The 26,699-nt window shown below is 40.9% G+C and overlaps 1 protein-coding gene across 1 annotated transcript in view; it reads left to right on the top strand.

Annotated features, from left to right (window-relative positions):
• Positions 1-4,465: 4,465 nt before the first annotated feature.
• Positions 4,466-26,699, top strand: part of fam222aa (family with sequence similarity 222 member Aa) — a 67,231-nt gene continuing 44,997 nt past the window's right edge. The window contains exon 1 of the mRNA XM_066689236.1: positions 4,466-5,619. The gene's annotated coding sequence lies outside the window, so the exon portion shown is untranslated. The remainder of the gene's footprint in view (positions 5,620-26,699) is intronic.

Below are 26,699 nucleotides of genomic sequence, written 5' to 3'. Positions count from 1 at the left end.
CATTTTTGCGATTTATTGTTAAAAACTGGAACCAAAGAAAAAAAGATATAACACCTTTTGACAACACCTTTTGTGATATTCTAAAAGAAGAGGATACAGACGGTGTTTTAGCAACAATAATGTTAAATGACTCTGAGATGTCTTACACTTTGCTATCTCAGGTCTCCTTACACTCCGTGACATTCAGACACCACTTCTCTCCTTTTCAGCTTCCTGAAGTGTAAGATTTCAGTCCTGTGCTGTTCACACCCCAGAGGAGAAGAGAGGATGCAATCCGCCATAAACTGTACGACAACCTCAAAAGCTTCCCAGGTGAGAAAATGTAAATCAGATTGAAAGGAAATATAGGAAGAAGAGCATATGTTCAAATAAAAAACGAAGGCTCAGCAAACGGGATGTATATTATCTTACATATCTGTGTTTATCTTATTAAAATAATTCCAGCTCTAGTACAGCAGGTGCTTGTATCACATGGATCTGTAATCGTGCCTGGGAATCTGCTCTGATTCTATAATGCATGTGCTCTTCAAGGTACAATACATCAAAGCTGTGTCTGTCGTACATGTTTCCAGTTGATGTTTGTGTAGGAATTGGTCATTGTGCAGACAATCTAGGGATCTGGTGCATTCAGGGGACACCGCTGGCCTACTTTTTAACAAGCAATGTTATCCCCAATGGTAACGTGACTTAACCCGAGACATATTACTTTCAGTGTTTAAGTGGTAAAAAGCGTCTGACTTTCTTTGGACCAAGGTACGGACATCTTTCCATCTCCGGTCAGTTCATTAATCATTTAACATCCCAAGCAATAAGGAGATACACTTAGGTCAGCTAGGAAGCGTTTTAACTGCGCTGATGGTATTTTCAAAACGTAAGTATTTACTGGCATGTGTGGCCTACTCTTACTTCTTTAGGGAGCAGGCCTCAAAAAGAGAAACAATGTAAGTCTCTGAGCTTTATTTTTGGGGACGTGCTGTCAATGATACATCTGTTTTCGAGGGTCATTAAAAACGTAAGTAATGCGAATGTGGCACAATCTCTTGCTCCCAGTATTTTCACTAGATGGTGCCATTCCTACCAGGAACTGTTTGTTTTTAATGGTTGTGTACCCACCTTCGTCATCACCTCTCTCCATCTTTCTCACTGCCCCCCACTCGCCTCCTCTTCCCTCCTGTGTCCTCTAACCGCCTGTCACCTCTTCACATTTGCTCCCATCAGCTGGCAGTCTGTGTGAATTTTACCCAGGGCACAATGCAGTGATCCCACATATCGATGGCAGATAAATCAATGCTATCTCTTTTTTCCATGCCTCTGCTGCTATTGATTTTTCGTTACCTTCCTGTTTGTGTAGCGCCTGAACTTTGCACAACCGAACCGTTTCGCTTACAGGGGAACAGATTGAAACAGGGGCCTGGGATGCTGCTGGAGAAAGCACCAAAGAGAGAAAAAAAAACACTTAAAACAATAAGGCTGTGACAGATAACACTGTTTACGAGGCGCTCCGTGAAAAATTGCTGAAACTGGGGTTTAATTCCAGTACAACTGCAGTTTAGTTGAACTTGAAAGGATTATTGGGATATAGAATGTGTTTACAATGTCAGTTTGACTCCCAGCACAGTGTCGTAATAGTCTTTAGCAACAAGTGATTGCGTGGAAGGGGGTGAAAGGACACTTGCTCTATGGTAAGACTGCAGCATTACAACATGACTGGACCGAGGCACAACAGAGACTTCAGTGGGCTTTCTTTCCATGGAGGAAAATTCATTTGAGATATCTGTAAGGTTGAGGAAAAAGTCCGACTAGACCTGTGTTCTTTGTTCATCTAAAAAGATCTGCTGAGCTACTAAGCTAAAACGTTAAGCCATTGCATGTGCTTCCAATAGTTTGTTTTTTGTCAACCACCTAACCAAATGTTTCTGCCTAACTCCTTTGAATATGCTTGTATATGCTGACCTTTTTTATATTGTTTTTTCTTCATGAACATTTCAGTGTGATTGGATTTGGCAGATACCGATTCTCTCACTCTTTGGTATACAATACAGACTAGTGGGGAAAAAACACGTCAGTTTTACACCTGGGCCTTTCATAATTATGGATTCCTGAGGATCTGCAATGCTATACTCATTCCTCCCGCTGTATTTTAGGTGGGTTAAAGCAGTGCCTTAGCTCTTCAAGTGCTGCAGCACTGATAAAAGCCTCCAAATATTGCAAAGATTGAGCAGGTGATGCCGACTCTCTGAAATCCATCTTAAGCCAGGTCATCAATTTCATCTCTATCTGATGGCTGGCAGAAGCTTGGATCTGCTGCGGCTCCATTAAAGCCCAGTCCTGCACATTGAGTTGTATTGCCGGCAAAGGCAGGATAAGCCGAGACTTTCTTTGTGCCTTTGAAATCCAGACAGGAGGTAAAAGGGAAAGGCATTAAGGAGATGGACTTTGATGGAGTTTACATATAGTTACCGTAATTTACTCTTCAGTATGATACAATTTCCATTTCTATTGCGACTTTCATCAAAAGAGTCCGAAGGTGAGACACCCACGCACGAGAAAGAAAATGTGAAATCTTCATTTCAAACTTTAATGAGACTAATAGAAGGTAGTTCAATACAGAAATACAGAAAGGCAGGATTCTGATGGATGAGATAAATAGGTTTTTAATCTGCCTTCGAAAACAGTTGATCTTAACAGAAGAAGACACAGATCACAAGCTGGAGGCAAAAGCAGTCCGATGTTATTTTACCTTGAATGAAATTATGTATATATGTAATTTAACTTGAAATAAAACCAACAAATTGGTCTGCTTGAATTAATGTTGTATGTGTCAATCATCATCGACCTGGACCTGTTTCCATGTAACCAAGGGAAAGAGAAAGAGAATTGTAGTAAAAAAAAAATAAAAAAAAAATAAAAATAAAATATATATATATATATATATATATAATATATTATTTCGCTTCTACATATATATATATATATATATATATATATATATATATATATATATATATATATAAAACGATAAAATAGTACAAATCCACTCCCCAAAATAGTTGATGTAATTTAGATATCTTAATGTATTATTATTATTTATATTAATCATACTAATATGAAAGCTGTCAATTACATATTTTTATTAAAAACTGCAAACCATTTTTACACATAAAAATACATTACTTACACATGTTTTTATTTGTTTATATATTTATTTTAACCAATGATGAGGATAATTGAATCATGTTTAATGCTGCTTTTCTATAGTAATAATTCATTTTCCAAGTATTTTGTATCAGTATCCTGACAAAACAGTAGAAGAACATGATAATTGATGCAGTAGCATTTAAGCTTTTAAATATTTATTCCTGCTGTTGCAAAAACACTTCCACCTCTCCCCCATTCTCCTGCTCCGACTGCTTACCTTTCGTTTAACATTAAATTGTATTTGCTAGGTATGAGGCAGGTAGGCAAATGTAATCAAATAAGATTGCCTGCTTTCACACTAATTTATCTTTTTAAAAGAACACAGTCAAATAAGTACATGTAAATCTTCAAGAGCCTCAAGTTCTATTCGGTTCATCCAGCTGGATATCAGGAAGATACTGAAACATATTAATAATAGCTGTCTGTATATATATATATATATATATATATATATATATATATATATATATAAAAAAAAAACCATCTGCAATATGAACAGTACAGTTGAACTCACATATGAAACACACAATGTTTGCATACATTTTGAGGAACCTTAACAAAGTGGTATTATGCACAGATAGGCCACACCTGCGATTTAGATGGAAATTCACTTGTAATGTAAAGTGTGGCGGTTCAGTTGAAAGTGGTGCAATTTTAATAAGTCACTTAGGGAAAGACGTCAGAGTTCCCTTTAAAAAAACATTAAAAAAAAAACCATTGCAACAAGTTTTTTGAGTGCTTCCTTTGATGACTGAGGAAATAGGTTACCTAAATTAATGTCCAATTACGTCCGGTTAAATGTGTCTCCTATATATGAACCACGCTGTAAACGTCAGAGCGGTCATGAATCCTTACAGAAAGTTGGTTTCGTGTATGGTTATTTCTATTTACAATTGTGTCCAGGCAGGTTAACTAACCCTTATAATGTATAGCCTCCAACTTTGCATGAACTTAAAATATTTGTAAACCAAATGTGAACGAAATCATTGGCGGGCCTAATTGACTTGCTTTATTTTGATCTCCGTGCGGGCACCTCTTATCTCAGACCCTTTTAAATTTTTCCGCGAAAAAGCAGCGTGGTTTCGAACTAGTCGCCAGGATGCTGACGGCGTCACCGTGGTAACCGCCTTCCGTGCCCCGTCATTGGCCAGCCCGCGGGGAGGGGCCACACCCCGCAGCGCACTGATTGGTCAGGGGGCGGGCCGTCGAACCGTGAGCGGCCGCATCGTTCCGGGTTATTGTCAGTTTCGGCAGCTCGGTGCGGGGAGAAGGTGCGCCTGCAAGAGCCTGCAAAGCTGCACGAAACAGCCGAATTATTCATCAGACACAGACATTAGCAGGTTCATTACATCCAGGAGAGGACATCCGTGTCGGACCTGTACTTGTGTGTTAGAATAACATCCCCACTGCACGGAATTCAGAAGACAGATTTGTTATCCAGAGGGAAAGAGGTTTTTTTTCTTCTTCCTCTCTCTCTCTCTCTCTCTCTCTCTCTCTCCAAACAAGGGATTAAGGATCTGCAGCGGAGAACCTATCAAGACAAACAGGGGCTTTTATCATCAAGAATACACACCACTAATTCATCACTGGTACTCCTCTCTTGGCGTCTGCTTCCGATCAAAGGGATTTAGCCTTAAAAAAAAAAAAAGCTGTTCCGCAACCAAGTGCTGCTGTATCCCAAATAAATTAATGTATGGTCGATATAATAACAATACTGAGAAATAGCAGGTGCGGGCAAACCCGATTCAATTGACAAGCACTTATTGAAATACACATTCGTATTCGCCCGCAAATGTGTCCGGGGGAAACCGAGAAACCTATTCCGTCTTTGTGCTCTGAAAGCGAATTGATTTGCGTGCTGTTCAGCTTTGCAGTGGCTGATTGCAATTATGGATAATTGAAATAGACGAACAAAACCAAAAAACGGCAAAGGAAGCGGCTGCGTTTGTAGCCTTCGGTTCCGCCGAAGAGGAGAGCTTTCATGTGCGTTGAACTCCTGAGATGACACTTGATTGAAACCATTGACACGTTTGCCTCGGCGAGTGGGATTGTCTCCAGCAGAGGCTGGTTGTATGATAACGAACAGGGGAAAGATCGGTCTCCCAACAGCCACATCTGTCTGGATGGATTAATGCACGAAAACCAAATAACTAACCGGGCGTGTGGCTGCAACTTGATCCAAACCCGCCGCTGCTGCGCTGCCCTGGGCTGAGAAGGGCATCAAATCAACGGGATCAGCATTTTAGCCCACGGGAAAGTAATACTAATAATAAAAAAAAGGGATTTTAGGATTATTTGTGGGTCCAGGATGAGACCTCGGTTTCCCCTCTGGACCGCTGCATTGTGAAGCACATTGCCGGGCACTGCCACCTGCATGGGATCGTAGCCTGCAGCACACCGCTTCATTTTAAACGATTTATGGTAAATCTGAAATATCGCCTTTCCTTCCCTGCTATAACTCTCTAAATGTAACCTTACTACTTGTGTGCGTTATTTTATTTTTATTTTATTGCCACTTCTATGTTTTTTGCGCTGTTTTTCAGTGTCCAAGCTTCGCCATCCTAACAAGCCTTTACATCTTGAATACATCTCAAATTGAAGTGGTCATGGTTTCTGTGCAATATATTTTAGAGCACCTTCCGCTGTCCAATGCCGCAGGGAGAAAACCTTGAGGAGGAGGGTTTCATTTGCACGGCAGGGCAGTTTGGCTGTTGCGATGCACTTGCAAACTGAAATAAAGGGACGGGGGTTGTAAAATGTAGCTGTTACCCATTTCAATAGCCATAGGAAATGCTTTGAAGTGAACGTCTGGCCTTTTTAAGTTTTGGGAGCCTGGCCATTAATCCCAGGGCAGACAGCATCACACCCAAGTCTGAGGGGTTAATATTTGGGTGTTGAGACTGAAAGACTTGGGTGTGAAATGATATCCTAGAGGTCCTGGTGTGTGTGTGTGTGTCGGATCATTTCCAGTGAAGGGTGTCAGGGGAGATGCTAGTTTCTCAAAAACCATTTGCACTTGGACTTGGTTACCCGTTGTAATCGAGAAATAGTTACATTTAGTCTAACTAGATACAGTACTGTATCTTCCGCACCTTCTATCACCATTAAACAATGTTTCAAATGCGGCTTTGCATCTGTTTGCACAAGAGGCTTGAGCTGTGCACAATCAACTGACATGTATATATGAGGAGCAAGGACCCGGGTCTGCTGCTGTGCCAGTGCCTCTGCTATGACGGTTTGGTGAGGTTATGGATGGCAGCCTGTGTGCTCGACACCTGACGCCCGGCTGCCCTTGTACGCACTGGAGGCAGTTGCTAAGAAAACGCTGTTCGCATGTGTCGGCGGGTTCATCTAAACCCTTGCAAATAGAAATAGACGGCGTTAGATTAAGATAAGCATCCGGGCGCAGTCTCCATACTTTCACCCCCAGGAAATGGTGTGCTGGAACAGGTGCATTCGGCACATTGTGCTTCACGTCTTTTTTTTTATGGATGCGTGCAAAACAGAAGTGCTCCATCGATTAATACGATGGAGTAAATCCTGCCTGGATATTTGGATATACATGTATGCTGGAGTTGAATGACCGAAGCAATAGATCCATCTGCATCTGTTCTGTACTAGAGAGGAGCAACTGGGTGTTTCGGTGATTTATAAACCGAGATCAGACAATGCATCATTAAAAAATAAACTATATTCTATATATAAGACACGATTGAGAGGTGCTTGCGGAATGCATTCTTTATATTTAACATGCTGTGCAGGTAGGTTAGCCCTTGAGATTTACAGCCTTTAATGTTGTAGGAAGTTGTTTAAACTAATTTGAGATTAGATGTAATCGAAGCAATACCACTGAAAGTGTCCTGGGCGTTTCTGTAATTGTTAACCACGATGATATTAATCATAAATAAAAAAATAAAGACTGAATAATGTCAAACTACAATGTGCAGTGGCTGCTGGCACGCTGAGGGATTTTGTAATGTAAATTTTAGTTTTATTTGTGACTGTGTCTTGTAACAGAACCAGTCACAGGCCGAATTACATGGTTTGAGCCCCCGATTGTCAACAGCTTTAAAATGGTCTGTCAATTTGATTGTCAAATTGCACAGGGGATATTTTTTTCCCTGCATCATTACTAACTGGAATGGCAGATATACAAGTTTTTTTTTTTTTCCTCTTTTCTTTTCAGGCTAGAAATGATGTCTAACCCATCCTACTAGAATCCTGTCTTCCCCTCACTTCTTAGTGTGTGTGTGTGTGTATGTATATATGTATATGTGTATATATATAGTGTCTATATATGTTTTAACCAATATCTAATTTTGAACCTGTTTTGACATATGCCCACAAATTTAAATCAGTAATTAATTAAATGAGTAAAATCACAGCTATCGATGACTGCTGTTCTTTTCAAGCCTAAAATAATACAATAATTATAATGACACTAGATGTACATTAAGAACACATTGTTACTTCTGTCAAATGACCAAAGTTGTATTTGTTCCTTCTCTATTTTAACATAATCTTATGTGCTTGTAAGGCTGAACTGAACATATATATGTATATTTTTCCTCAGTCCTGCCGGAATTAAAATGGATTTGATCGTAAAGTTCTCCCCGTGACAGCAATGAAATATCCATTGTATACTGGTTCAGCACTACAGGCAGCAGCGGGCTTTTATGGTTTTGCCGCATCAGGGCTGAGGTTTTAGTTGCAGACATCACTTATCACTCAGAAGCCCCCCCCCCCAGCTACTGTACCTCAGGGTTTGGCAAGCCAAGAGATGACATTGAATCAAACAGGGACTGTATAAAAGAGCTAGTATTTTTCATCCACCGCAACACCTGCAGAGCAGCCGGCCCTGTTCTATTGAATAAAACATCTGGTGATGTATGAGGCTCAGGCACTGACTTCACCTGGGGGAGAGAATCACCTTATTTACTTGCCTACTGTACATTTATGACTTGGAGAGTAAATTGCTCTCAGATTAGCTATGTGGCCTGTTCTTTCCTAAACAAATTATGTCTCCCTAACCTCATACAAGCCCTAATAACACTCGATGTCTCGGCCATGAGATATCCAAGACTACCTTAATATATAGGTCACTGAATTACCTTTATTTTGCTGTGCCCCCCTCCCCTGTTTCCCCCCCCCCCTTTCCTGTCACTCTTGCCGCCTCTGACAGAACCGGGCAAGGCAAATAAACACTGTCACCTCCAGAGCTGTAGATTGCAATTAAGTGTGAAGGGAGAAATCACAGTTTTCTAAAGAAATAAGTCTCTTACTCGATCAGGAAACGGCAGCTAATTAATTTGAATGGCCCCCTCTTGCAGAATGTGTCAAGCTGTATGTGGTGGAAATTGTAAAATAAAATGTTTTTCCTTTGCATTTGTCACTGGATTAGAAGCAGGATATTTTTAGTATTATTAGCTTCACCAGTTTGTGGTTTTTCATCTTCCGTATTTATTCTTGTTAGTGGTGACATCTTGAGGTGGTTCCTTAATCCTTAAATATATATTTGTGCATCTGCTTGAAGTATAGGTAGCTGAAACTGGGAGGATTATATAGAAACAAGTAAGGACCATTTGTCTTTGAGTTTTAATTTACTCTTTTTGATTGATAGGTGGGTATCTATATTAATCTGTACATCACCAGTCATGATTATTAAAGTTTGAATCTATTAACTAGCATTCATGCTGTGTACAATACATTTGTAAGTTATTTGTTTTATGCAAAATGCAGAAATATGACCATATATATGAGTTTTTGTGGGACTGTGATGAACGTGAGAAAGCTAGGTCAGCAGTTTCCATCTCCCTCCCAGCATTGCGTATCCTCTTGTGTCATTTTCCTCATTTTTTGTTTTGTGTTTTCCCCTTGCGCTTTGTCTTGCCCCCTCTAATTTGATTATGTGGTCTTGGACGTGCCATGCGCTCCCCTATGACGCCGCCGTGGCGTTATCTGTGTGGCTTCGCGGTTCGCTGCGTTTTTGGCAAAGCTTCGTGGTTACGGATGCAGGGTTTCCTCCTCGGTTGCCCAGCTTCATGGCACTGTCCCGATCTGCTCCCAGATGAGTGCATCAGTTTTGCCCGTATACAGAGCATCCTTATCAAGGGAGCCAGTTCTAATAGGTCTCTTGTCCTAGCTATGTCCTTGACTTAACTCCACACACCCCCTCCAATTGGATCCAAATTGCAGCTCATTAAGCATCAAGTGGTTGAAGCACTGTCAATTTAGAATAACCCTTTAAATTAATTTGTAAAAAAATAAAAATAAAATCCTTCCCCCAAAGGTATGTTATAGCTCTCTGTACATCTTTGATACAGCATTTGACTGCTTCATGTAGTATTTGAGAGACTTCTGACTTCTGTGTGGTGCAAATAATACACTTCTGTTTAGAAAACATTACTTAAAAGCACATGAACCTGAAGAGAGAAGCCTTAAAGAATCACGCTCCTTTCCAGAATCTTACTTCTGAAAGGAAGCTATTCAAAAATCAAAAGGATGGATTTTATTTTTTTTCTGACTCATGCATGTTGTGGCTTTCCTGCACTTCTGTTGGGTTTTTGGAGAGGTTAGGCGCCTGCTTTTAATGGTGTTGTTGATCTGCTTTTTAATGTTTTTATTTGTGTAGTCACGTGTGTCTTTGTTGTGGCCCGGGTAGGCTCAGTAGGAGGCTGGTAGGAGTGAGAGCGTCTGTGTGGGAGGCAGCCTCGCGAAAGAGGTGAGCGAAGGAAGAGGAGCTGAGGTTTGTGCCTCCGCTGCGGGGCTCATCTCGTACCCTAGCCCGAAGCCACAGCCTGCTGTTTATTTACTGCAGCTTTCTGTAAAATGTAACGCCCGGCTATTACAGTACACACCAGGACATTTCCAGCGCTCTGTTCGTCAGATCAGATTTATTGAAAGTGGCTGCACAGAGCAGGGCTTTGAGAAGTTACTCTTGCTCCGAGGAAAGGAATCGCCCATTCCTTAGACTGAGTTAAAGTCAGGGACAGATCATTTGCGGTGTAAGTCCTCGGGCTTGCAAGAATCTATTTGACCATCTGCGTATCACCATAGTCAATGACTGGATCTGTACTTTCAAAGCACTTAAACTTGGCAAATGCGTCCAATAAATTATGAAGGTTAGCAACATCTGCAGGAAACTATTTTTTTTAGATTACTGATAGTCAAACAGTTTAAATTGTGATGTGAGGAACTATATAGTCTTTTTCTCTCTCTCTCGCTCTCCTACGTTTAGGTTCTAATGCCCTCGAAATGGAATTATATCCCAATATCCTTTCCATTTTATTTTCTTAATTTGCATACAAACCAAACTGATTACCCCAGTTGTTCCTAAACAGCTGGCAAGTACGGATTAGAGAAAATCAGGTTCATTTTGGGTCAGTCCTCTAAAACTGCTTGTGTGTGTCCAGTTATTTTTGTGCATCTGTTTGAGCAGGATGATAAAGGAAAAATGTCTAATGGGTCTCAACCTTGTGTGACTGATATTCAGAATTGGATTCAGAAGGTGCAAAAATACTTTGCATGTTCTAAAAATATATATTTGCAGCTTATTTAAAAAAAAAACCTTTGCTAAATTTCTGAATATGAAACAATGTATTTAAAGAAAACCTGGCAACATCTATGACTTGCATTAAAGAGGTCCCTCAGAGGAAGGCAATGAGGGAACGGTGGGCACCTTTTAAACACCGGCTACATCCAAACGAACTTCATTATTAGGAGTGACAAGTGTGGCGGCTTGTCGGGTTGATTCATTCCACACCTAGGATTGCTTGGTCTCTCTTGGGTTATCCTGATTTACTCATTTGCCATCTTCTAATTCATATTGGTCTCTGGAGGTGGTGAATAGTGTGGGTATTCTACCATGTTTTAATTTGCTGATTTAGAGCACTTTTTTGTTTGTTTCCTTTCCCTAAGTTAGTCAAGGTTTTCAAAACAACTGGACAGTTTGGTCTTTGCACTGTCATCACGTGAGTCATCGCAAAACGCCAAAGGTCTAAATCAATATGTTCAGTTGGGGAAAAATGCCACAGCACCAGACCAATTTATTTATCCTTTTGAATTACAAATGATTGTACTGTTAAATCCATCAAGTGAATTGATTTGCGCTGGTGTCTTTTAGCTGGCAGCGTGAATGGTAATGGTAAAAATGGCTTTTCAACAGGAGACTATCTATTATTATTTTAGAGGGCTTTGGAAATGTTAATTATTGGAGTATAGCTCGACCCTCGGTTATAATGATGGGGGCATAGGTGGACAGTTACCTGGGTGATTTCTGGGGGTGTGTTGTGTTCAGTACTCATGTAAAAACCTTCAAACGCAGCTGTCTTCTAATCATCTGCAATTATTTGTTTCCGTTTACTCATTGGGCTAAAAGCTGATCGGAGATGATATAGAAGTTATGTCACCCTCTCTGTTCTGTGACAGGCATGTAAAAGCACTGCTTGCATAGGTAGGGTGGGGGGCTGAATAACTCTTAAATGGGGTACAAATTAAAGCTCACTGCTGAGACTGCACGCTGCTCACAGGCAGTTTATCGCTAATCGACTCCCAAATTGTTGAGACAGTTTGCTTACCAAGGTGATTTGCTTTATTTTTTTTTTTTTTGAAGAGCAAATTGTTCCATGCTATAACAATAACTCCCTATCTCTGCTTGCTGCCACATTGATCTCTGTGGCTGGCGATATACTACCGCATGCAGGAAAAAACAAAAAAAAACACCCAATATCATCGATCATGGACAGAACAATGTGGTGGGGGGGGTAGAGTTGAGCAGCGTTCACTTTGAACTGTACTTGACACACTGCTTTGGGAGCGGGATAGAGGAAGAATTGGGAATCGATGGATGACCTGGCAGGATTTTCTGTGTGTTTGGTGCCGTTTTCTTATTCATGGGCTAGCTGTTTCAACTCCTACATTGCTCCTCGCTTAAAAGGATTGCAGACGCTTTATGGTTGTTGGCACTTTATACAACTATGCCAATTTGGTTCTTTTGAGGCCACCCGATCACACCTTCTTGCACAAGGTGAAGCTTTAGGTTCTTTATAAAACCTGTAGCTCTGACTTTGTTGAAAATAAATACTCACTGGCTTGTGAACTGCATTTTAGTTTAGTTTCTCGTTATTCAATAACTTGCTTTTACAGGATAAACTGTGGGGGAAAAGTTCCGACACGTCTCGTTTGTCTTTTCAAATTAACCACAACGATTTCAGTTCCCGACGTGGCCGTGCCTTAAACTTGCCCTGAAATAGCGTTATCAGAATTTCAGCCAGCTGTTGGGAAGATCAATTTTTCACAGCATGGAGTTAAAAAGGTTCAGCCGGCGTACTCCTAATCTCTGTTTTCAAGGCTTACTCTAAGGGCGGGGGGGGGGGCTGTTCTACTTTGGCCTTATTTTCTTTAATAGCAGGACCTTGATTAGTGCAAAGTAGACTAGGAGTGCAGCCAGCAAAGCACAGTAACAGGAGATCTGGAAAAAACAGCTCTCCCAGTTAGTGATACTGAGACGGGGCTTGAAAATAATTATCTTCCTGTTACTTAAAGAGTATTTAAGCCTGAGGATCTAGAAAGTTTTCATGTCGTTCGTGGCTATTCATTTGTCTGTTCACCCAGTGCTCCTATGGCCTCTGCATCAGGGTTCATCCTTCTATAACCTGTAAGACTCGATCACTCCGCCTCACTTTTGTAAGTTCAAACCTTGGTGGTTGTATTGCATGGTCATCTTGCATGGAGGTCTGTTGTCTTTGCGTCTGAATCATTCAAAACGGGCTGTTCTTCTGTCGGATTGAAACTGTTCCAGTGGTAACAGACTAAATCATAAGAATATACAGTGCTTTCCTTTTTCGTGAAGATGACTGATTGTTCTTGATGCTCATGAGTTTGAAAAATAGGCTTTGTGGCGTAAGGCGGAAATGCTTTATATCCTTATAGTTTTTCTTTGACGATCTGATGTTCTTCCTCTAGTCAAATATAATAATTCACAGGAGAAGACTATTTTAAAGCTGCTTTCATTGGTATTACAAGTCCAATTGGAGCACTTGTGAATGACCCTCCTGTCCATGTTGTCCTTTTTGTTTTCTAAACAGAAATTAATCCGTATTCTCCCCAGCCTTCATTCACTGTGGGTTGTCATGGCGCTCTTGTGTTAATTATCTCTGTTGCCTGTGGTTCTGAAGGGCCATGGGTTCATTTATTTCCTCTATTTTGTAATAAGAGGAAATGTTTGGCTGAAACAGGAATTTGCTGCTAAATATAATTTGTCCAAGAACAATTCTTCACGGGGAAGGCTCGGTTCACTGAATTCACATGTCCAGATGTATGGTAGTAGAATTAATAAAGAGGAAAAAAGATCCTTTATAAATGGCATTCAGCATTTTTTCCCCCATCAAGCATTGCTCTGATTGTAATTGCATGGCAGCTGCACTACAGCACAGTAAAGCGCTATGAATGCCGTTGTGAAATTACATTTATCTTCAATATTCCACAGTCCTGGATCCCGAACTCGCCTCGATTGCAATAGTCGGGGAACCGTCGAGAGCAAATGCAGGCTGTGTAGTTGCGGGTTGTACAAACTCGCTGCCTGCCTCCACGTTTGTTGGGGATGATGAAGAGAAAACATTACCCCATTCCTGGGGCACATGTTAAGGTAATGGAATTTCCACTGACTGGAGAAAACAATAGCGACTGTGCTGTAATTGCTAAAGCCATTCCACTCCTTCCTAACACGGCAGTCATGAAAGATGATTTAATAAAGCTCGGGAGATTCCTATCTGTTATTGCCAGGCCTAGCTCACAGGCTCGAGTGGCACAAAGACTCGCAGCGAGCTTTACCTGCTGTTTCTCAAAGACGCCTGGGAAAATTAGGCATTTCCTCATTTACGTTTCTCCACAATAGCCAGCGGTCAAGAGGAAACGTGAGCCACGGTCCGTTCCCACACTTTCGTCTGCCCTGGCTTTCGGGAGATTGCGGTAGCCGTACATTTCGGTTGTCTTTCTACTCCATTGAATGGATCTCGTCTTCGTCCTATGCCTTCCGGCTTTCAAATCCCGACAAGCATGCATCTGTTCATATGTAGTCTAACTTTGAAACGTAAGCATGAAAACACATATGGATAGACACACACACACACACACACACTTTTTCAGCTCCGTTTTATTACCTCCCGCCTGCTGTTGGAATTGCTTTCCTCCCTCGAGTGAGCCAAGCTAAAGCTGGCTTTATTGTGTTAACCTATTTGTGTGTCAAGAGCGATTGTGCCGCTCTTTATCTCTGTTTGTATTTGGTCGGCGAGGGAGAGAGGGGGAGCAGGCGGGCGGGCGAGGCAGAGGAGAAAAGAGGGACCTAAGTGAGTGGATGGCTGGTCACCTCTCTCTCTCTTTCTCTCCCTCTCTCTGTCTCTCTCTCCCTCCACTCCCAGGGATAATGACTGGTTGCTAAGCAATTTTTTTTTTTTTTTTGGATCCACAGTAATCACTTTTTATCTCTCAAAGATGTCATGTATAATTATAAGCCTGCTGCCATCTTTTGAAATCTGCCTAATGGGTGTTTTAATTTATTTGGGAGGGGGGGAGGGTGAAGGCAGGGGACGGGGAGGGGGTGCAGAGGGGCTAGGCTGTGACTTTGCTTCCTAGATTACTGATTGTTACCAGGGTCTTTATACCATTACTTTTTTTTTTTTTTTTTTTTTTAATTTATACCCAGGGAGGCCGCTAGATGATTGCATTTCCAAGCAGTATTATCTGACTTTGCGAGGCAGGCGAGCTGCAGAGGTCATTCCAGATTATTCCGTGGCGTAAAGTCATTTTCTCAGGGGAGGGGCGTGGGGGGTGGAGCTGGATTTCTTTGCCGTCCTGGCGGAGATTGGGGGCGATCATTAAATTATGTTCTCGCCGTGTGAATGTCCTGCGGGGGGACCCTTGCCCTGGCACTTCTGTTGCAAACTTAGTTTTATTAACATTTTTATTGAGTTGAAGACATTGATGAGCATCTTTGGCATAACAAACCGCTCCGTCTGTGCTATGATTGCACTGAGGGGTTAAAATTTAAATAATAACTTTAGTGGAAGATGAATAGTGCGATCATGGTGTCTTATCCTAAAAACAGAACATGGGTGCCATAGATATACACCCACCCAAAACAATACCCAGAATGCACTTTGGTTCGTTGGGACCGGGGTTGGCCGGTATTTCAATAATCCCTGTTCTATGGATCAGGTCTCGAGCAGGAGGTGAAAGAGTTCATGGCAACCGAAACTATCCTGGGAATTGAAGATGGCTTGACAAACCTGGAAGTTTGCAATGGCATTAACTTGAGAAATAAACAAAGACGCAGCCATGAACCTTATCTCTGTAATCCACTGTTTGTGTGTTTCATGGCTCCTGTACAGGACAATGGGGGACTCATTTGTGGCCAGTATGGAAAACTGCTGGCAGCAATCATGTAAGCTGTTTATATGATGGCATACAGTGTGGATCCTTCCCTTTTAACTCCCCCGTACGGATCCACAACATTCCTGGGGTTCATTATGCTTGGGTCTCTGTCAATAAAGCTGGTAAAATGAACACTTTATTATTCAGGGTTTCATTTCCAGTTACCTTTTTAAATGCAGCAGTATTTGAAATTGTAATAACTCCATAATGATACTTTTTCTTAAGCTGCGCTTTGTTTTGTTTTTCCTTAGATCTCAAATGTCTGTCATAAACAATTCATCCGTATATCATTTCAAATTTTAATTTTTAATTTGTATTCGTTCACGTTCATCAAAAAAGACTTCCAATAAATGTTTATTCACTCATTCTAAAACAGTTTTTTTATTTTTTATTCATATTTTCTCATTTCAAATTTTATTCTCAATTGGAGCAGACTTTTTATTTGTGCAGAATTGTGAAAACCCTCGCACAATCCAGCTGAATTTGACAACCTGCTTTTCTCTCTGAATACATCAAGTCGCAGGCAAACAGACATTCAAACAAATTCATGGGCTGCTCCGTGTGCATCTGGCCAGCTGTCACTTAAATCCAGTTAATCAGACACGCTGGTCCAGAACATCTGTAGAGACTTAAGATGACACAAATGGGCTGCTGCTTCAGTCTCAACGGACACGGCAGTGCACTAAACAAATTCCAAAATACTTAATAAAAAACATTTTTGAGGCATTTCTTTGCTTAATGAACCAAGCTTTGAAGAAACATTTATAAAAAAAATCTACGTAACTTCAATCAATCAAACATACAGACTGAAAGTCAAAAGATCCGCCATCGCGGCCATACGCCTACCTCCACCAGCCTGCCCTTCGGAGTGAGGACGGTTCATTTACTGTGCCCAGCAGACCTTGCCCGCTTCTATGAGTGGGCATTTCTTCCATGACCTCCGGAGCTCGAAGATGGATGATACAGCTGTTAATTGATCCTGTCCTCCCAAAGTTTTAATTTAATTTTTCCTTGATGCTTCCTCTTTGGTTGTTTTTCAACCAGCTCTTTGAGGAATAGTGGAGAAAAACAGTCTATTTACAGTCTCTTGTAAACAAAAGTACCAACGAGTGAGGGGTAATGGCCTGGAACTGACAAGAACCCACTGGGAGCTTCCTTCCTTCCTTCCATCCCCCCCTCCCTCCTCGTTTTTTTCACCAGCACTGATTTCTCTAAAGAAACGGAGTGAGGCAGAGAGACCCAGTGTAGTGTAATGTTGATTTTTTTTTTAAGAACTGTTTTAATGGCTTATCTTTCAAGAGCTTGAAGGAGTGATCAAACTTTTATAAAGGTAACACAAAAGTTCACCCAAGTAAATCAATTCCTCCTACCTTTCAGCAAATATGCTTTGAAGCTTAAAAACAAAAGCTTTTTATTTTATTTTTTTAATTACGGATATACAGTATACAAGCCGAGAAATTGTGCATCTGCATCTTCAATTAAGTGTCACTTAGGCTCGTCTCTTAACAAAGCAGTCGATCGTCGATGATTGTTTTATTCTGTTGTGCATCTCAGATGACAGTCCCCGCGTTATAAATTGAAACCGGAATTGTGGAACTGACATACGGTGATTACATATTGTGCTGTGATTGAAGTGCAAAACTGCTTTTGAAGGCGCAACAGATTTCCATCTGGCTCAGGGGAAACTTACTTTTAATAGTTTAAAATGATAGATGACCTAAATTAGAAAAAAAAAACTAAATCTCCTTTAGTTTTTGTTATTTAGATTTCTCTTGATGCCTAAAGATTGACAAAAGAGAGAGTGTCTTTTTTTTTTTCCTGTTCCATTACAATCTGTATGTCTTAGGTCTTTGAGAGGGTACAGAGAATTAAAGTTTTTTTTTTTTTAGCCTTCTCTTTTTGCCATTTTCCACAAAATCCCTTTGATTTAGTAAGTGTCCGTAACACCGCCAAATAAGTATAGAGGAAAGGAGAGAAACATGTAGAGATGGAACAACACTAGAGGACTAATTGGAACCAGGCTAGTTTGTCCTTATGACAGCAGGAAACCAAACCTGCTTAAAAATGGCTAATATTAGAAATCTAATCCATCAGAAGTGTTGTTCAAGGACTGGATACTGATAGCCATCTGCATGTGACCGAGCTTACTGGTTTTACGTGATACTCTCTGAGCCCCTACTTACTGCTCAACTCTGTTCTGATAACGCTCAACGTGCCCACATCCAGATCTGGGACACGGCACAAACTTGCCTTTCACTGGCTTGGCATCTCAATGAGGTGGAACAGAATGATAGATCAAGCATCTCAGCGCCTCATTGTACCCAAATGAAGGAAGTAACCTTGAAAAGGATCATTTTCATGCATTTCATCCACAGTGGTAATGTGTAGGAAGGCTGTGGAAAAGCTTCCCCACTTCACTTTCATTCCTGTCTGTCAATTATTTAATTTTGATCCTTCTAACGGAGTTGGGGGTGGGGGGGGGGGGTGTTTATATTATGAGCAAAGACAAAGAACTGAAGGGAATGTTGCGCATTTCTAAAAATACAGCTGAATAGGGTTGGAAGGACAATTGCAGTATCATTATTGTCTTCATTATCTGTCTTTTTAAAAATTGACTTCTAATTCATTATTAATGAAGCAAAATGGCATGGTAGAGAAAATCCTTTAATAATATGACATTTATATGCAAAACACAGCTGGCCTGTAGTCATAGAGCATATTGTGTGTTTTTTTTTTTTTTTTTTTTTGCAAATGTTACATTGCTCTCTTTAAAGCAGAAATTAGCACAGAACAGCATTGGGGGGAAACATTTTTCTTGTCTGTGTGTGTGATTGTGAAACCTCGAGCCAAACTGTGAATTATTTCGTTTATTAACTCAGAGGCTGTCTGTGTGTTTTGTCTGTCCCGCACCAGTGCTGGTATTCAGTCCCAGTAAGGGTTATGGTTTGATTTATCACTGTGATTTTATTGCGGTTTAGTCACTTGCCTGACTAACTTTTCACAATATTTCCCAAGTATTGCCGCGTTTTCTGAAATACCGAGTTCTTCCCTTCAGCAAACCTTATCTGTGTCCCAGCAACCACTGTGGCCTTGACGGGCCAAATGAAGTTATATTTTGTAATTGGTCATGCATTTCCTATACAGGTTTTCATTTTAAACCAAATCTTTTCACTTTAAATCATTGCTTTCTATTGAAGACTATTATAGCTATAGTGAGACTATCTCTGATAGTTCTAGACGTGTTTTATTAATTGAACAAAGGTTTTGTGAGCTGTTGAATCTGAAATCTGGACTAGTTACAACAGGGACTGGAGTTCAGAGACACAGCAGTAGGTCATTCACCTGCAGGGCAAAAGAGAGAGGAAAAAGTGAAATGAACAAGAGAGAAGAAAAACAGTGCAGCGTCTGAAGGTGTTTTACAGCAGACGGAAAGGTGCTTTGAAAGCAGATTTTGAAGTGTTTTCAGCCTCGTTTTAAGTCGGTTATTTTTGTTGTCTTTTAGAAAGACATTCCTAGCAAACGGCTGTCTGGAAGTGTATTTTTAGGTTTCATCCCCCCTTGTACTGTCTGTCAATTTCCTTATTGAGTTCAAATAGAAAAATGCTTAGACGGGGTTTTGCCATCTGTGTTCAGGATGGCTAGGAATGGACACTCCAGTGCTAGAGCAAACACTTGCTTTTTATATCCACAAATATCGAGGCAACTTTGTAAAGACCTGCTTTGTAAGTGTTAGTTCTTCCTGACCTGGCAAGTACGTGTGAACACTGGCGTTTCTTTCTTTCTTTTTATTGCAGAGTAGGTTAAAGTCAAACACGACTGTCCTAGATCTGGCTTTCACACGCTCTTGTCTGCACGATCTGTATTTTTCAGCTCTTTTTCATGTCTGTCACGCAGCTAGTGTTTTTAAAATAACAGAGCCGTGTTGTTGGATGCATCGCACAGGGAGCAGTGTTATCAAAACCAAAACTTGTGTGTTATTCTGAGCTCTGTGCACAACACACATCAAAGTGAAAACACTGATAGAACATCTGGAGTTGATTCATCATATGCTGGTTGCCACGGGACTTTGCGTTTTTTATTTATTTTTTTATAACGTAGCACTGAGATAATGTATTGTTTAGAGACCAGAAATTTGTTGTGTGAAATTAAATGCATTTTAGCTTTTTTTTTTAAGAATTTGGGGAATGAATGTCAAAGGGTGAACTTACTTGGAAGATAAACTTTATTATTCAAGCTGGAGAATCATGTGCCTCTTAGACAATTTCTTAAAATGGGTCTCAAAGGATTATCTGTAATTTGAGATGCAATTACATAAGATTTAAAATTGATGCTTGACATAGCTTAACATCTCACTGTCTGCCCTTAAACATAATGTACATAGATATTTTTCTACAAATTAAAATAAATACATGTCCATAAATATGCAGCTCAACACAATTTGTTGCCTTACATAATGATTTATTCCTTAGCTCATGCCTTCACCCAGGGTGAGATAAGACATAATAAGATAAAGCTACAGAAAACCTTCATAATCAAACCAACACACATTAAAATATTTAAAAAGGTGCCATTTTGCTTCAGTGTGACTTTGTAGCTGTTTTATCTAGTAAATCCCAAATATGTTGCACATTGTCTGGTTTGGGAGTCTAATTGATTGACCTGCATTCCTCCGACATTTGGAGTCATTGCCCTGCTCTCCTGACTCGCTCGAAAATCTCGCTCTCCTTGTCAGGAACCTGATGGATTTTGTCAAACACCTTTCCTGTAGCACAATGGAATGGAAAGGGAAAAAATGAGGCAAATTGAAGCCATGTGGAGCGAGAGAAATTTGTCTTCCTCTGAAGCCCCAGTGTGATTCTGAATCTTAATGCCTAGAAGAAGAGTGCTCTCCTCTTGTTGAGATTCAAGATGCCCGTTTTATTTGTTATTTATTATTAACTTTATATTTTATTATTGAATTAACATTATATTTTTAAATCTTGTATGTTATTAATAGTTTGGGAAGTAAATCTTGTCTGGCTCATATTTGCCACACCTGAATTTACTAAATTGCTTTTCTGTCTCGTTAGCCTTAACTTTGTTTAAATTGAAGGGTTACACTTGTATGTTTATATTTTACAAGCTTTACTTTTAGTCCCCCCACCGGTTGTTTGTATTCGGTTCTAACTTTAACACATGGGCACGAACCCCCAAGCCAGGGGGTCTGGAGTACATCTATTGGGCCTTCTCCTGACCCCCCAGCTATTATTGTTACGATAGATGGTAGGACTGTCGCTGAGGTGATCCTTTGCTCAATACCAGGCCCATCTGTCAGCTCTGAAATGTGCTGCTTGAGGTGGCGAGTGCGTTCGTCTCGCTGGGAACCGTCAAAAGAGCCATCCGTAAGAGTACTGAATAGGGGCCGAGTCTTGTGGCGATGGGGCATTTTCACCCAGCCCCAAACAGGGTTGGCGGAGGTGGGCGGGGAATGAGAGGCTGTCATTGTGTATGTTCACAGGCCCAGAGGCTGTGGGGTCACCGTGTCCCCAAACAAACGCACCTCGCAATTGGGAAAAAAGCTCAGCCCCAGGGAGAGAGAAGAGGCTTGGCTGCGGATGCATTTCTCTTCCCCTCTTTGGTCCCTGCTGCTCAGAAAGGCCTTTCCCAGCGACGAGTCAATCTAGCCCTCTGATTTCAATCTGTCCATGGAGGCCTCTGCCTTTTTTTTCTTTTTGCATAAAAGCCATTAATAGAAGACTCTCGGATCGTAACGATCAATTTTTTATTAGGTCAGCTTTAGCATCTTTTGCTAATAAAACATGCTGTATATAGCTTGAGGGAAAATGTACGCCTTAGATTTGCTTTCCCTATGGAACCGAATGCTTTTCAGACTTTCCATTTCTTTTATAGTTAACTGCTGTTTTTCAAAATGCGTTTTTATTATTTAATTATTTCAAATTTTTCTTCCAAGCTATATTTCTCATGTTTGAAGTTCCTGTCTTGGTTAGCTCTCTGAGAAAAGTATGTATATATTTATTTATTTATTATAAAGCATCCCCTTTAAAGTGGTTTATCGTTTTCTTAGCCACTTTTTGAGAGCCTGCTGTCAGTGAACTGGACATTAAACTGTTTGCAGTATAAGTCTTGGCTTCCATTACTGATGCATTTAATGGCATGAATGGTTTTATGGTTTAGGTTCATTTATGGGCTACTATTTTGAATAATAGGCCCGAGTTCCCAATGGACATAGGCTTAGTACCGTTTTCATACCAACTTACCTAAATTGGGTGCAGATTTGTATGTGCACAGCTTGATATTTTGGTGCTGGATGGGTTGTGGTTCAGACTGTGGTCAGGGATTAAAACGGGGAAGGTAAACTACTGCAATACAAAGGTTAGTGGTTGTTTTTTACTTCCTGCATTGCTATATAGTGTCACAGTTCAGCTTAAGGGTTCATAGTGTTTTTGTAGGTGGTAGGCTGTTTATTTGCCATATTTACATAAACCGAAATGTTCAAGCGAGGTAACCTTTTGATGTAGGACTATAAGGCATGACTGATTAACATGCATCATTTTTGTTCAATTCGTTCAGGAACGGAATTAATTGTATTTCTCGTGACACTTTTCGAACATTCTGTGGCTCGGGTTGGAAAGTATTGTTTTCTGGAATGGTACACATTAATATACACTATATATATAATGTGTGATTTATTTGTATTCTTATTTAACATCTAGCCTCTTGTTAATGCACATAGTGCTGATACACGACACCTCCAGTCTTCCCCTTCTCGGGCCCGAGGCAAGTGCACTAACAGACTTACACTAGGCCATTACTGGGTTTGGATGTCAGAAAGTGAAATTGCTTCCAATTCCAGATTGCTGGTGAAGTAGCCTGCCTTCTGGTTGATTTTTAATGTTGTCAGCTGAAAGTGTAAGTAATATTCCATTTGCTGAAACGCACTCACTGTTCGGAGTTAATGCTGCATGCAGTGTTGAGCTGGGGCCCATTTAATCTAACAGTCAGCTTCAGCTTTTTTGGAGGTTAGTAAAGACTGAGAGAGAGAGATCCATTAAATGCATGCCTGGAACATTCTGATGCTGTTCGGCGACTGCTGACTTGCAATCGAGCGAACGTTTACAGACTGCCTTTGCTGCCTTTCGACAGTCCGTGTGTGTGGAGTCAGCAGGGGGCCGGTTTTGGAGTCCAGATCCCTTAGTGCACCTCCTTCCCTGTGGGATAAAGCTTTGGGAAAGATGTCAACCTCCCCCCCCCACCACCACCACCCAGGATCATTGAATTCTATTTTCCATCTCCGGGTTTTGATCTTGATTGAATTCATTTATCGCAGTGAAGAAAGTAGCAGCCTGGTGTCCTATTTGTAATTTAAGAATTATGAGTGATCAGCGAAGATACATGAGAGACAAAATGAGGGAAATGAGGCAGCAAGTGATTCTCAGTGTCTTAATGTGAGCAGCGGTGTGAATAATAAATATCATGGGCTCCGGAGCTTTGGAGCTCTGGAATTCATTCAAGATCCCGTTCGACCTTTGGATTCCCCTGGCTAACAAAGTGAGGTGAATTTGGTCATAAGCAAAAATAAATAACTGCTCCTTTCATTTTCCTTTCTATCCTGTCAGTCCCTACCGATGAGAAACAAATCCATAAAATGATGCTGCCACCACTATCCTTCACGGCAGGGATGGTGTTCTTTGGGTGATGCCCTGTGTTGGGTTTACGCCAAACATGATGCTTGGCGTTTACACTGAAATGTTCCATTTTAGTTTAGTCAGGCCACAAAACCATTTGACACATGGCTACAGAATCTGCTGGGTGGTTTGTGGCGTGCATGGGACATTGTCACATGCACACTTTGACCTGTATTGGCCATAAAAGCCTGTAGCTCTTGCAAAGCTGCCATTGGTCTCTTGGTCTCTCTGATCAGTCTACTTCTTGCTCAGTCATCCAGTTTGGAGGGACAGCCTGATCTAGGCAGGGTCTTGGTGGTGCCCTACACCTCCCACTTCTTAACCATCATCTTGACTGTGCTCCAAGGGATCAAAGGCCTTGAATATATTTTCCCTGTTGCCTTTCAACAATTTTGTCATGAAGTTCTTTTGAAAGCTCCTTGGTGCTCATGGTTGAGGCTTTTTGCGTTTAAATGCACTAACCAGCAGAGGGAACCTACAGGAACTGATGAATGTATCCTGAAATCATGTGAATTACTGCAATTTAACACAGGTGGAGGCCACTTAACTTGGTGTGTGATTTTGAAAGCTATTGGTTACACCAGAGCTAATTTAGGATGTGCTATTACAAGGGGGGTGAATATTAATCCAACCTATTTATTTGTTTTTATCTTCTACCTTTCTAGATTTTTTTTTCACCTGGAAATTGTAGGATAGTATGTGTACATTTAAAAGCTATTTTGATGCATTTTAATTCCAAGCTATAAGGCAACAAAAGGTGAGCATTTTGAAAGGAGGTATATACTTTCTAAAGACCGTAACTCCTGGAGCATGTTGAATGCATGTTTTTGTGCATTTGGTTCTGCCTTTTTGTTAACCTAATTATATAAATAACAGATAGTGTGCCAAGAACAAAGACAAGCACATCCCTTCATGAATGAAACCCCCCAAAAAGCATTTGTCTGTATTTTTAGGTTAACCAAGACGATCCGGATATTATCAATGCAACTTAAGTCCTTTATTTAATTTGATTTTTATTTATTTTTCACAGTCGTGTATTCAATTATGCCCGAGAAACCGTAATGGCGCAGAATTTGCTTAGTTCTCTCTGTCTATACAGATAAATGGATTGGCTGACTGACAGACTGTTGGATTGATTGAAGGAGAGTGTCTCGGTCTACAGAGGATTAGAGCTGTCTGTTAGAATTTGGTCTCTGCTCTTCTCCACATTGCTGAGTGCAACTGTTTATAGTGTATTCCCTTTGAGAGAGGTTTAGTGGAGGGAAATATCCACACGAAAGCTGTGAAATTAGGCAAAGGTTTATTATTTTAATCTCGAGCGCTAGCTGTCTCATGGTCCTCTTTCCTTTAAAATAAATAAATACATTAAGTCATACACACATACATCCATAAATAAAATCCAATATATCTTAATCCCCCATGTATATATTGCCACTCAGTGCAGGGAGAGGTACGACAACCACTTGGAAATACCCAGCGTCTGGTTTTGGCTCATGTACAAGAGCCTACAGTTTAAAAACCTGAAATGACTGCTTGGCTGCTTAAGTGCATAGTCCATCAGCATTAATAATCGGCCCTACTTCCCCCTTACTTAACTCTGCCCACTATACAAATACAGGGATCCTCACTTCTGACAATGCCCAGCGCCAGCTCCGGAGCGCCCGCCATTGAACTACTGTACCTCCAATCTGTTCGCATCCCCTGACAAGGCGCCAGCACTTTCCAGTCTGTCAGTTCTGCGCAAGCTGCTGCTTAAACACTTCAACGCGGCTATAACCAACTGCTTTTAAGGGCCCTGCTTTTTAACAACGCAACGGTGTTCGAAATCCCCAACATTATTCAGCCGCTCTTTTGTTTACCTCTTAATCGAAACCCTCCCCGGCTATCTTTCCTGGCCAGAAGCTAATTCCTGACAAGCTCTGTGAGGCGCAGGCTTTTTTATCGCGGTGCCTCAGCAGCCAAACCCCCGGCTGGGTGAAGCGAGGGCATGTCGGTCTTTTGTGTCTCTCCCAGTTAGCGCCTGGGCCCCTCTGTGCCTCCCGTTCAATTAAGATGATTTAGACCGCCAATACCCCCCCCCACCCTTCTTCTGCGTTCAGCAAAATAATGGCGCTGCCCTGCTTTATTCAACACATGCAGGTATCGCCCTAAAGAGCGAGGATGGAAAATCTACAAAGCCCAGACAGCCGTGCTTCATTCGAAAGCAGCTCTCGATGTTGTGGGGGGAGGAAAAAAAATAAAAAATAAAATAAATTGCAGTGACAGCACAATGAATAAATTGAATAGGGCTCCCACAGTAAATTGTCTATCGCTTGTGACAAACGATCTGATGGGAGTGAGCAGGCCTCAGACGTTTACATCCCAATAGAGCTGTGAATAACAGTCCTATCTCTGCGGTGCTAAGCACAGGCTGCAGTATTTAATTATTTATATCGAGTGAAATATGTCCCCCCGTACCTCTGCACTGAGCTGCGGCATTTCCTTTTTTGCCACAAGATCCCTGTGGTACCAATTTAGGAAGCTCATCATTTGGGATTTGTCCTGCGTTTCCACAGAATTATCTCACAAAAGAGATGAGATGAGTTTTGTTTTTCGGTCTGTTAGTTGTGTTTTTTTTTTTTTTTAAATCTCCGCGGTTCAGTGAGGTTGTTGTGATGCTAACCTGTATCTGATCTAGATGTCTTTGCTGCGTTAAGGTTTTCTCTAGAGTTTCTCCCATGTGCTTCAACTCCACAGGCAACAAGTGGTAAAGCAGTGAAAATATTTGCCTCCCTATGCAGAACAATGTGCAACCATCTCTGGGTTTAATTGGCCTTTTTATGTTCCGTTTGCTAATAAAAATGATCATAGCTCTTACGCATGCTTTGTGCATAAGCTAAATTAAAAACGACAAAAAACATTGTAGTACTTCTCCCTTGCGATTTAATGTTCTAATTGTCCCGTTTCCTTTGCCATCTCTGGTTGGTTTCTTCCTTTTTTTCAAGATGGGAATTACTTTTTCTGACTTTCTTTTTTAACGGGCACATAGTTTTGCAGGTCTGGACATTTCTTTTAGCCTAGCCTTGTAAAAGTTGGGTTTCGCTTCTATTCAGCTCTGATGCCAATTATGCAAACTATTAAAAATTAACTAGGACAGTCTTTTATTATTTAATCCTAAAGTAATAGATTCCATTAATAATGCATGAGCAGAGGTTTATATATGAAACTGGAATTAGTGTCTGTCAAATACCCCCTCTCCTGTCCGTATGGTGTGGACACATCGGGGGAAGTAGTCGGCGGGTTATCTTTTCATTCTTTTAATAAGATCTGATTTCCAGAGAGTAAGGAGCCTTTTGGTGGCAAGATCGCATGTATTGCAAAAATCATATCCTTTAATAAAGATATGCA

The sequence above is a fragment of the Amia ocellicauda genome, chromosome 17 (assembly GCF_036373705.1).
Source record: "Amia ocellicauda isolate fAmiCal2 chromosome 17, fAmiCal2.hap1, whole genome shotgun sequence".
Lineage (NCBI taxonomy): Eukaryota > Metazoa > Chordata > Actinopteri > Amiiformes > Amiidae > Amia > Amia ocellicauda.
Note: the sequence above shows the minus strand (reverse complement) of the source record. Positions and strands in the feature narration are given on the sequence as shown.